A 12,041-nucleotide genomic window follows, 5' to 3' on the forward strand; every position below is an offset into this window, starting at 1 on the left:
AAATCTCATGGCCACTTTGATACGCTTGAGTTTAATAATGGAAAGATTAATTATTGTGATTAGCTGAAGTAGTTTAACTGTATATTTTAATATCTATTATTGATCAAGTGAATATTGAAGTATTTTGATCGATAAGTGTTTTGTTATTTATATATATCTCTTGATTTGAAATCAATTCGACACCAACTTATATTCATTAATTTACTAGACGTGCTACTGTGATATTCAAATTGACGTTGACTTATTCAATATTTGATGAGTAAAAGTGCTTCGTTTGTCAATTACATTAGGGTTATATCTCTATTTCGTTATAAACGTTATATTAGTAGGCGTTGGATTTTGTTAAATAGTAGTAGTATAAAATAAAATATATACAGTTAATTTTTTAAAAATTTACAAAGTTTATAAAATAAAATACTACTATAGCAGTTATCTTTCTCTTCGAAATATCTACTTTATTTTTAATTTGTCTATATCAAAATATTAATCATTCTGATTCTTCTTTCTCTTAAATAAAATATTCAATTATTTTTTCCTATTTATTTTATACATTCAAGAACTCCATCTAAATCTCGTTTCATTGAAGAAAGAATATTTTAAATGGAACATAGTTTATGAAAAGCAAGTATTTTTATTCTTTTTCTTCCTCTCCTTTTCTTTAAAAAAATAATGAATAATGAAAATATCAACCTCCAAAATGACTTAAACCCCCAACTTTCTAGAATTCTAGTACTCCCATGTCCCATTACAAATAACGGTTTCTTAAAAATAAAATATTTTCTAAAATGAAATTAAATCATCTCTACTTTTTCTTCTTTATATTTTATTTTCTCTTCGTTAACTAATACAAGATTAAATCAGTGACTGCTAGAGTTAAGAAAAAAGGGTACGACTATAACCCTAAAATATTGAATTGCCTTGAGCTAAAATGCTCCTATGTTATAGTGTTGATCCAGGTTCCAATCTCCTAGGCGTACTTTTTTGTAGCTATTTAGTCTTTTATTTTTGCTTTCATTTGCTAACCGTTTTATTTTTGTTACTATTAGTCTTGTATTTTTATTTGCATTTATTAACTGTTTAACTTTTATTACGTATTATTTAATTTAAGCATTTACTATTATTAGTGATATCTATCTAATGTACGATTAAATATAGAGTATCATTTATTAGTTTTAGTTTTCATTTGTTTTTTACACAATAAAAGCATGTATAATTAAATCTATTAATCTTGATTATTTATAGTTTTCAATTATGCTCATATTTAAAATTATATAAAATATATGATGCATTTTCTTTTATTTTAAATATCAAAAACTATTTTAAAACTGAAATAAGTTCTCAATTAGAAAAGAACCTCAATTTAAATAGTAGTAAAAATCTTTCAAGTAATAACACTTAAAATCATCTATTTTTATATACAACGAAGTGACTTGCTAAAAAAAATTGAGATAACGACAAAAAAAAATTGATTAAATTTTATATCTCCATGCCGATTTAATTATATATTGCACCCTCAATCTCAAATTTATAGATCCGCCACTATATCAAATCCCTTGTTAAAAAGTAAATGTTTCATATTTAATGGGACTCATGGAGTATAAGTCAGTAGCTTTAAAGAGTTATAAATATTTTACAATCAACACTACATCAAAAAAATCATTAAGAACATTTTCAATGCAATTAAGGACACTAAATTGTGTTTCTAAATATGCCGCATACACTTCATAAAGTGTTTTTATTGTTGGTGACCCGATTAAAATTAGAGGACGCAAATGAAAGCGTCCTAAAATAGCTAAAAATTAAGTTAATTGTCCTTAATTTATGAACGCTTTCTTTTGCGTCTTAAATTGTTGTTATTTTTTTAAAAAAAAAATCAATGTATGTAATTGCGTATTAATTTTTGTGTCCTAAAAAGATAAGTTTTTTGTATTGCTTTACAAAATATCCAGATAACCTTTGCAAATATTTCATCTGTCTCATTAAAAATGAAATTTATTTTGGATTGTCCCATTAAAATGAAATATTTCTTAAAATATAAATATCATCATCTCTATTTTTTTCTCTCTCTTATTTTAATCTCTCTTTATTAACTCATAAAATAACACTATATAAAATATTATGTTGAAAAACAAATGTTTCATATTTTATGGGACGGAGGAAGTATATATTAGAAGTAATCTCCCAACTAAAACAAAAATACAAAATATAAGTAATGTTCATAACAAAATTTATATTTTTATATTCTTCAAGAATTAGTACTCCGTATATTCCAAAGAGCTATATGCCCTTTAATAAGTTACACAAATGGTCAAGTATTGAAGCATATATCTTTAACAATGAAATTTACTTAATAAACAACCTTACGACCATACTATACAGATTTATAGCTAAAAACTAAAAAAATTCAACATAAAATGCAGCAAGTTGCCAGTGTTGACATATAAGGAATTAGGAGTATATATAAGTCTTGATTTCGTTGTAATATTAATATATATCATATTTCGGCTTAGTTTAACACGTAATATCATTTTGGTAGGCAGGTAAGGACCACGTATGTTCTTATCATAAAAAAGGAAAGAAGTAAATTCACAAATTAAGAAAGGACCACGTATGTTCTTATCAATAAAAAGGAAAGAAGTAAATTCACAAATTAAGATATGACACATCTCGAGGAAAATTTAATAATATAGGGCATAGGCCATTCAGTTTACACATGCTGGAGAATAAATTTAATCGAATAGTGTCGTACGTCAGTAGTTGGGAGTTAGTGACTGACCGGAAATTACTTCAATCAATTTTTAATCATATACTCACTCCATTTTTTAAAAATAAAAATATTGAAATGGCACAAATTTTAATGCACAATTTAGTAAATTAAGAGAGGTCGGATAGAAAAATTAGTAAAGTAAAAGAGAATAAGAGAAAAATTAGTAAAGTAAGAGAGAGGGAGAAAAAAAAGTAATGGAATTAATATTAGTGAACATCAATTTTAGGGAGAAAAAATAACAATTTTCAAACTTTCTATTTTAAGAAATCTTTACACCTCTATACATCAATTTATTTACCACTTATACCACTAATAGGGTCCACTTTATTAGTGGTATAAGTGGTAAATAAATTGATGTATAGAGGTGTAAAGATTTCTTAAAATAGAAAGTTTGAAAGTTGTTATTTTTAAGGAACGGACTAAAATGGAAAGAGTTGCTATTTTTAAAAAACGGAGGGAATAGACATAATACGAATTTTTACGAGAATCTTTTTTATTTCTTGAGTTATACTCCCTTTGTTCCTTTTTAAGTTGAGCACTTTTAATTCGACCTTAGATTTTATGTATTACTCCCTCCGTCCCGCTTAAGATGACACGTTTTCCTTTTTAGTTTATCCCAACTAAGATGACACATATCCTTTTTTGGTAACTTTCTCTCTCCAATTAATACACTCAACCACTTTTTCTCACTCCTATTTAAATATCCATCTTTCTTTATCTCTCTACTTTAATACTTACATCCACATTCTCTCTCTCAAATTAAACACTTTAACCAATAACTCCTAAAACCCCGTGCCGGTTAAGCAATGTGTCATTTTAGGCGGGACGGAGGAAGTATTATTTTGTGAGTTAAGTGAAAAAAATAAATAAAAAGAGAGAAAAAGTAGAAAATATGATATTTCTAGATTTAAAAATATAAAGAGTAAGACATCTAAAAAAATGAAAATGTACAACTTGAAATGGGACAGGAAAGTAAAACTTCACTATGGATACATTTCTTTTCTGAATTATTGTCGTTTCTAATTTTAAATTCTATAGTAACCGAAATTAATTTACATAGTATATTTAAATTAAAAACGAATATACTACTAGTTAGTAAGATTATCCGTGACACTCATCCAACCCAACTCCAATCAACTTTTTAATAAAATACTCTCTCCGTCCCGGCTAAGATGACACATTGCTTAGCCAGCACGGGATTTTAGGAGTTATTGGTTAAAGTGTTTAATTGGAGAGAGAGAAGGTGGGTGTAGGTATTAAAGTAGAGAGATGAAGATAGATGAATATTTTAATAGGAGTGAGAAAAAGTGGTTGAGTGTATTAATTGGAGAGAGAAAAGTTACCAAAAAAGGAAATGTATCATCTTAATTGGGACAAACTAAAAAGGAAAACGTGTCATCTTAAACGGGACGGAGGGAGTATTCATTTCTCTATCCTCTACATACATAACCCTCACTCAATTCAACCCCCATCAACTTTTTTTACTTCCATCAGGGAGCACAACCCAACCCCACCCAATATTTTCTTTTTCATATATTTTATATTAATATTTTGATTTATAATTAATTTAAATATATTAAATAATGTCTAAAAATTATAATAAAAAAGTATATGATTCAAATTTAAAACAAAAAATATTAGATATTCAAATAATTAAAGCACAATATAATAATAAATTACATACACTAAAAAATACAATACGATAATAGAAATAAATAAACCAAAATACAAATGAAGAGTGGAAAAAAAGCTAGCTTAAACAAGATAAACATTAGTACATATTTAATTGTTTGTGCCAAATTTAATCCAAATGTGCTCAATCAAATCTTCTCGAAGAGCAATATGAGCTTCTCTATTGCGGAGTTGAGCTCGATTAGTCATATATGATGACAAGCTCCCGATCCGTTGAGTGGAATAGGAAAAGGCTTCAACATTTTCTTCATGTACTCTTGTATGCGTATCTTCAATAAACTCAGTGGCATCATAATAATTTTGATATGTATCACGTTCATCTTCTACTATCATATTATGCATGATGTTACAAGCCATCATAATTTTTCCCATCAAAATCTTATCCCATACAAGACACGGCCTTCGCAAAAATGCGAAACGTGCTTGTAGGACTCCAAATGCTCGCTCAACATCTTTTCTAATGGACTCTTGGTGTTGATAATTTTGAGAATTTTGATGGTTTGGGAAACAAGGACGATAGTCTGGATAATTTGGATCCATGAAACCAAATTTATCAAAATAAGAATGAAAAGAAAGTTATTTGTTTGTGAAGAGTTTTGCATGCTTAGTGGGATATATATAGAAAAAATGAAGTACAATAAAAAAATAGTAAATAATAAATAAATAATAATAAATAACAATTAATCATAAATAATGAACTAGTTCACGTGAATTTTTCAGAAGGGCTGAAAGAGGCAATGTATCGCAACTTCGGTGATTTTTCGGGCAAGCATGAGGCATTTGCCCATATGGTGGTCCAATACAAAACCTCGCGGCATCCTTATGCCTAACGTAACCATTAAGCCGTCTTCGCGGCCTTTTTCGCATCCTAGTCTGCGGGACTCACATGAATGTTTGGAAGAATAATTCACATGAGTTTTGAATGATATATAAAGACAAAAGTAATAGTAATTAAATAAATTAAAATTAATAACTTGAAGTAATAAAAATTTCATAAATTCACAATGTTCAAAATATTCTAAAGGTGATTATCTAAAATATTTAGTAATCATATTTATAGAATACAATTCTAAAACATGTACATAATTAAATAAAGTAGTGATAATCAATAATTAATAGTAAATAAAAAAAATAAAAATAATAATACATGGAGCCAATGAAAAATCGACACGTGTCCTTTGGCCTTCACTTTTGGTTGGGCCGGCTGACAAGCCTTGAAAATAGGGGTTGGGTTGGGTAATTTCATTTTTGCTTTATTTTTATTGCTTAGATATGCTTCACCCCCATCTCAAAGTCACCGATGGAGGTGGTCTAATTAATATCATTATGTGTTCACGAGTGAACTATCCTTATATACGTGTAATAGAATATGGTTCAACCAATACACCCTCGGTCTACTAATAAACATCAAATTTTGTCATTTTCGTTCATTCATCAATAAATGTCTCATTTATTTTGTTTTTTTTTTTAAAGATCCTACATTTCATTAACTTTATCTCACTCACATTTCATTATAAAACTAATATTTCCTCTATTCCATAGTAATAAAGTCATTTTTCAATTTTGTGTGTTCCATAGTATTAGAGTCATTTTCTTTTTTTCAGTAAAAAGTTATTACATTTTTCCTATCTTACTGCTTCCTCTCTGTAACATTATTATCTCTACTTTTTCTTCTCACCTACTTTATTATAGTATCTTTTTATTTAATACACTGCACACTTTTTTCTTAATTTCCGTACTAGAAAGAAATTTCTCCACTATAATATAAAAGTATGACTCATCTTCCACTAACCTTTTTCCACTCACTTTCTACTACATTTCTTAAAACCCGACCATATCAAATGTGCACTTATAATCGTGGACGAAGGGAGCATTATTTCAATTTTGGTTCTAAACATATGACCAAAATACGAATTTGGTCCAAAACATTCACTTTTTGAAAACACAGGTCCATAAAAATGAAATCCATGTCGGAGTGGTCCTTTTTTACGGTTCCGTCAAAAAACTAACGATCATGCCACCATGCAATTAGCGTTGACCGTTAGTGTTTTTACGGAATCGTCAAAAAATTGACTACTTCGATGAAATTTTCATTTGTTATGGACCTGTTTCTCAAAAAATGAATGTTTTGAACCAAATTCTTATTTTGGTCATATATTTATGACCAAAATTGACATTTACTCTATTTATAATATGAGACCTTTGGGTTCACTGATTTGTAGTACTCCCTTTGTTCACTAAACTATAGTTATATCAGTAGTGAATTATAGTACTTCCTTCGTCCTAAAGTAGTTAAAGCATTTCTTTTGGGCACGAGAATTAAGAAATTGAAGTGTTAAAGGTTAAAGATGAGAGAATAAAGTATAAGAGAAAATAAAGTAAGAGAGAAAAAAAAAGAGTAAAGTACGAGAGAAGAGATAGCTTTTGCCAAAAATTGAAGAAAATAATTTACATGTATAGTTCATATCCCTAAAAATGTCATCACTTTTTTTACTTTTATTAATAACTTACGTGTATACATATATATATATCATTACAAAAATACTCTCAAGCAAACACACACTTTATTACACATACATATAATGACTCAACTGCCTTGAGACAAACAAAATAGGAATACGATCCAAGTACCTTGTGACGAAAGGAATACCAATTTTAATGTGAAATTGATATAAAGGAAATCTAATAAATAATTACTCCATCCGTTTCAGAAAGTTATTTATATTTTCTCATTTCCGTCTGTCTTACAAAATTTGTCATATTTCACTTTTTACTCTTTTTTGGTAATGGACCATATATATTCTACTAACGTTCTCACTCCAATTTTATTACTCCTATGAAACTAATATACTAGTATTAAAGTATGACCCATATTTCACTAATTTTTTCAAATCACTTTTCATTATATTTTTTAAAATTCGTAGCCGGTCAAAATGTGATCAAACTTATGGAAAAAAAAAAGAGTATAATATTATTAATTGAAATAAATACGAGAGATATATGAACAAAAAAGTACATATCATATTACCAAAAATAAAATAAAAAATAAACTAACTTGAACATGAACTAAAATATAAAATAAAATATACTCATGACTTTTGATTATAGAGTGCATGAGTAACTTTTTAGCAAACTTTTCCCATTATCCATCAGCAATGATTTAATGCTAAGTAAGATTTTTTTTGTTTTCATTTGTGGAGTAGATCATGATAGTTGCGAGGGTGGGCGCCGAGTAGACGGAGAGCTTTTTATTTATTGATAAATGAAAAAGAATTTTAAAGGTCCCATCACAATATAGTCGATTTCGAAATTTATGGTCTCACCACTAGTACAATACACGCTCATCTAATGGAACTTATATATTTGGGAGGCATAAGGCTAGAGGAGAAGAACAATGCTAGAGAGATTACACATACATAAAGTTTTTTACTATAGTATATCTTCTATTAAGTCTTAATAGAGGTGTTTCATCATTTAAACTCAGCTTTGAAAAAATAATAGTATTAATAAATAGTTAAAGTGAAAAATAAATAAAGTAAGAGAGAGAATAACGTAGAGAAAAATCTTCTTTTTTTCATTTTAACTATTTATTATCTCCTCCATTCTATAATAGATGTCACACTTTTCTTTTTAATTTATTCTACAAAAGATGTCACATTTCTTTTTTTTGGAAAATGTTCTCATGCATATTAATATAAATATCAAATTTTCTCTCTCCACTTAACGCATAAAACATCTTTTAAAATCTTGTGTCATTACCTAAGTGTGCCATCTATTATGGGATGGAGGGAGTATTGTTTTTTTCAAAACGAGTGCAGAAAATGAAACGTCTCTATTTGATAAAAATCTGTGCGTTCCATCATAAAACCAATTGGTGATAGTAGGCGTGGCACATGAGATTTATATACTAGTTTCAGTTTTCTCTTGACACCGATATCGGACAGTTATATGTTATTTTTTTAGTTTCAATTGCCAACATCCTCTCTCAAACCCTTCAAGGTGAACCTTGGAGGGATTGGACCTTTTTCTTATCGGTTGGACGATTGGCCCAGTTATTTTCCCGGTTAATTGGACCATTAGACCAAATTTTAAGCCCAGATATACTGTTGGGTCAGTCTTTTTTTCAGTTTCAGCCCAGATACTGCTGGGTCAGTTAATTTTAGCCCACAATCGGTGACCCGCTCTGATACCATTATAGAAATCCATGGGTTCCATCCTACAACCAATTGGTGATAGGAGAAGTGGTTCATGAGATTTATATACTAGTTTCAGTTTTTTCTTGATACCAATGTAGGTAGTTATATGTTTCAATTGCCAACACTATTAACATGGAATGGATGGAGTATTATTTTCTAAAACGAGCGTAGAAAATGAAACACTTATATTAACATGGAACGAGTAGCAATTTTTATCTTCGTTTACATCTATGTCATCTGCATAATGTATATGGAGTAACTAAGACAAGTAAGAATCACATTTCGCCGGAATCTACAATCGTGGAAAATTCTAAATTACAACCAGGATTTAAGTTAATGGGAAAATTCAAAATTTGGTCAAAATGTGTGATACGAGCGACTAAATTTTCTTATCTGTAATAAAAAGTTAGTGAATTTACGACGATATAATAACAGGTCTAGTGATGAAACCACAACAGGCAAAGTAGTCGCTCCAGCGAGGAATTGGACGGTGCCGAACCCAGAGATTACATGGGCGACGCATTGCATCCCAACCTGACATTGGCTTCTTATGAAAAATAGATAGATAGATAGATAGATAGATAGATAAATAGATATTACAAAATCCGTGGGGACAACTGAGACGACTTTGTTTTATTATCTCTTTGGGCCCTTTCTTTTATAAGCTATTTGGGCCCAGTACAATATTTTCTACTAAGTACTCTATTTATTTGGTTTTAAATTTTTTATCATTTTTGTGGAATTAATTTCAATGTCACGCATTTAGGTTGAGTCAGTAATGTACTATTACTTTATTTTCTCTCACTTTTATGATTATAGTAGTACTTAATTAATTAGATCCGAACTTGGAAAATATTATGCCGTGGATTTGGTGATGCTTTAGAGTCCAATCCTTCACGCGTGATAATTTGTACTAGTAATTTACTATTCATATAAGTTGCAAAATTGTGCAGAAAAAAAATAATACGAGAGGAATTTATATTATGGGCATCATTTCTTTACTTTTGATAGTTTTCTTTAAAATTATATACTATACTAGATTTTTTATTTATTTTTTTGACAAAGTTGATTTCTTCAATATCAAATGGAGTACTAGTTTTTGATAAATTTAGCAAAGATTTTGATTGCTAATTAATTAATATAATTGTAAATGTGATAGGAAAATTTTAAAAAATTACAATGAATTTATTCTTTAATTGTGACCAGAAAACTGTTATCATCTAGCGTCTTTAAAAATTCTAAAAACATTATAATAATAAAATTGAATATCTTAATATCAACTTGTTTATATTTTTATTCCATCCATGAACACAGGTAATAATCAAAATCTGATATTATAGAATCGTCAACCATAACAACACATCGTTGTTGCATAATTTTGTATGAAACTAGAATATATAAGAAATACATAGAAATAGTGTAATTAGGTTGAGAATTGAGACGGCTGCTTAGCAACAGCCGCGAAGATTGGGGGGTGGGCAGGGCCGGCATACATGGCAGGTGGGTGGCAAGCAAGGTTTTAGAGCTATTGGAGGCTTTTTTGATCTCGGATCCACCCCATTTCCCTCCGTAGCTATTGAGTTTAACCAACAAAAGAAACAACATTAAACGTCAAACTACTATAAATTCTAATTTGGTATACACTCAACTAGAATTGCCTAATTAAAAAATTAATTCAATGCCATGAAAATAGTGAAATGGAAAAAGTAAACAAAAGTAATGGCTGGACAGGAATAAACCCCAAAAATATAAATTCACAAAAGTAATGGCTGGACAGGAATAAACCCCAAAAATATAAATTCATGTGAATTGACTAGCGATATACAATATTAATGCAAGAGGCTAAAAATCTCGGGATCGAGATATTTTATTTTAAAATGATTTACAGTAGTAACGAATTCAAGGCAAGAAATATTCATACATGTTTCTACAGTAGTTTGTGCAAGCTCCCTTCCGGCAACGGCTTGTGGAGATGATAGAAGAAACATGGCTACGAGAATCAAAGCAAAACCACTCAACATTTTGGAACCCATTTTTTTTTTCTTTCTAAGTTATGTAAGTATTTTTCTTTTATGTATATGCCTGTTCGTTTAGGTTTCTCTATTTATAAAGAAAATCACACTAGATTTTTTGAGTTGATACAAGTGTGGAAAATATTGTACAAATCCGTATGACTTTTCCAATTCTGTCACGTACGCAACTCTTATCATTTTGTGTTTACATAAGTCGAGAATAATTGACCATGTAGCACAATTTAGTCGGTAAAACGTTTCTTCTAATCTATTTGAGATATCAAATGCATAAATATCTGCATTTGTGTGTGAATTGTATTTAAGAAACAATGAGTTTGTTTTTAATTAAGAATTTAAGCTTATGAAGTCCGAATCAATTTCACAATATATGTACAAAGATGTTTGTGTCAACCTATTAAATCTGGTAAAATTGAAACAAATAACTCAATTACGATACGTCAGTGACATCATAAAATACAAAAATAGATACTTATTAAACCATTTGTTAACATTGTCTTATCGAATTATAAGAAAATAAATGTGTGGCATGTGAGTAGTTTTTGAAATTTCTCTTATCTCATTCGTCTTCTCTGCAAATTAATTGTGGTTAGCAAACATTGGATAGTGATATAATATAGATAAGTTGTAAAAGATTTTTTTTCGCAATGTATTAGGTTAGAGATGAGTCATTCTCAAAAGTGATTTATTTTGTTTTTCTTTTGGTTATTAGACCAATGCTAATTTGGCGTTATGTTTGAATAATTGAATGTGAGTTTAGGGTGTCAAACCTATACAAGACTTATACTTTTTTCATATATTGTTATTAAAGGTTGCATAATAGCTAATTGACACTCTTCTATAAATACCTGTTTTTTGCAAAATACTGTATAAATGAACCCTGCCCAACTCACTACTTTACTTTCAAACCCATGCATTATTCTGTGCCCAAAACAAAGTGTCCATACTATCTAAGCCCACTTTTTGTTTTTCTCTTTTGGGTATTGCAATTGATACTAGTGGGAATATAGAGAAAAAAGGAAATTTTAAAATTAATTAGAGAATGATATATGAAGAAAGCCACCATCGCCACTGAATCATATGTTTATATAAACAAAACAGATGTGATGATCTTACTCAGACGCCGCCCGCTTTTGCAGCCAGATTTTCCCTAAACCTAATACTCTCTCCATCCTTGGTAAATATGAACATTTGATTCGTTACGGATTTTAATGTATAATTGGTAAAGTAGAGAGAAATAAAGAGTATTGTAAGTAGTCTTAGTGGTGAACACTCATCATCTTAATAGTGTAGTGTTGATATAAGTTATAAATAAAATTATGGGTATGAGTAATGTATTGCTTATTTAGCTATTCT

The 12,041-nt window shown here is 29.2% G+C and overlaps 1 long non-coding RNA gene across 1 annotated transcript; it reads right to left on the reverse strand.

Annotated features, from left to right (window-relative positions):
- Nucleotides 1-9,973: 9,973 nt before the first annotated feature.
- On the reverse strand, nucleotides 9,974-10,994 carry LOC125185334 (uncharacterized). The gene is made up of 2 exons (XR_007170107.2): nucleotides 10,577-10,994; nucleotides 9,974-10,228 (listed from the first exon to the last, which is right to left on the reverse strand). It is a non-coding gene; the product is annotated as an uncharacterized LOC125185334 (long non-coding RNA).
- Nucleotides 10,995-12,041: the final 1,047 nt, after the last annotated feature.

This window comes from Salvia hispanica, chromosome 1 (genome assembly GCF_029641045.1).
Source record: "Salvia hispanica isolate PSC_SH4W2 chromosome 1, Shi_PSC_v1, whole genome shotgun sequence".
NCBI classification, from domain to species: domain Eukaryota; kingdom Viridiplantae; phylum Streptophyta; class Magnoliopsida; order Lamiales; family Lamiaceae; genus Salvia; species Salvia hispanica.